Source organism: Penaeus monodon, chromosome 34 (genome assembly GCF_015228065.2).
Source record: "Penaeus monodon isolate SGIC_2016 chromosome 34, NSTDA_Pmon_1, whole genome shotgun sequence".
Classification (NCBI taxonomy): Eukaryota; Metazoa; Arthropoda; class Malacostraca; order Decapoda; family Penaeidae; genus Penaeus; species Penaeus monodon.
Window position 1 is genome coordinate 8050466 of NC_051419.1, and position 365 is coordinate 8050830.

Consider the following 365-nt stretch of genomic DNA (forward strand, 5'->3'; position numbering starts at 1 on the left):
ATTTTTGTGGCATCCGGGCAGTGGTGGGGAGGTTTTCAAAATTAACATATTGGTCTATCATGGTGTGCAAAATGTTTATCCTATTATTAGAGTCCATTTTCGTATTTATAGGCTTTCTAGAGTGTGAGATATGGATTATGATAACCTCTTAGATTTCATCTCATCACAAGGAAACAAACTAACTTGTATATGTTTTTTTTTTCGTGAAAAGAAAGCATGGGACATGCGGATTTGATAGACTGTTATTGATGTGTTCACCGTTTGCGCTGCTTTTGATGCTAAACCATAATCAGTCACTCAATAAGCCCCGACTTTCTTCCATAGTATCCATACACACACATACACACGTGCATACAGACCTGTAC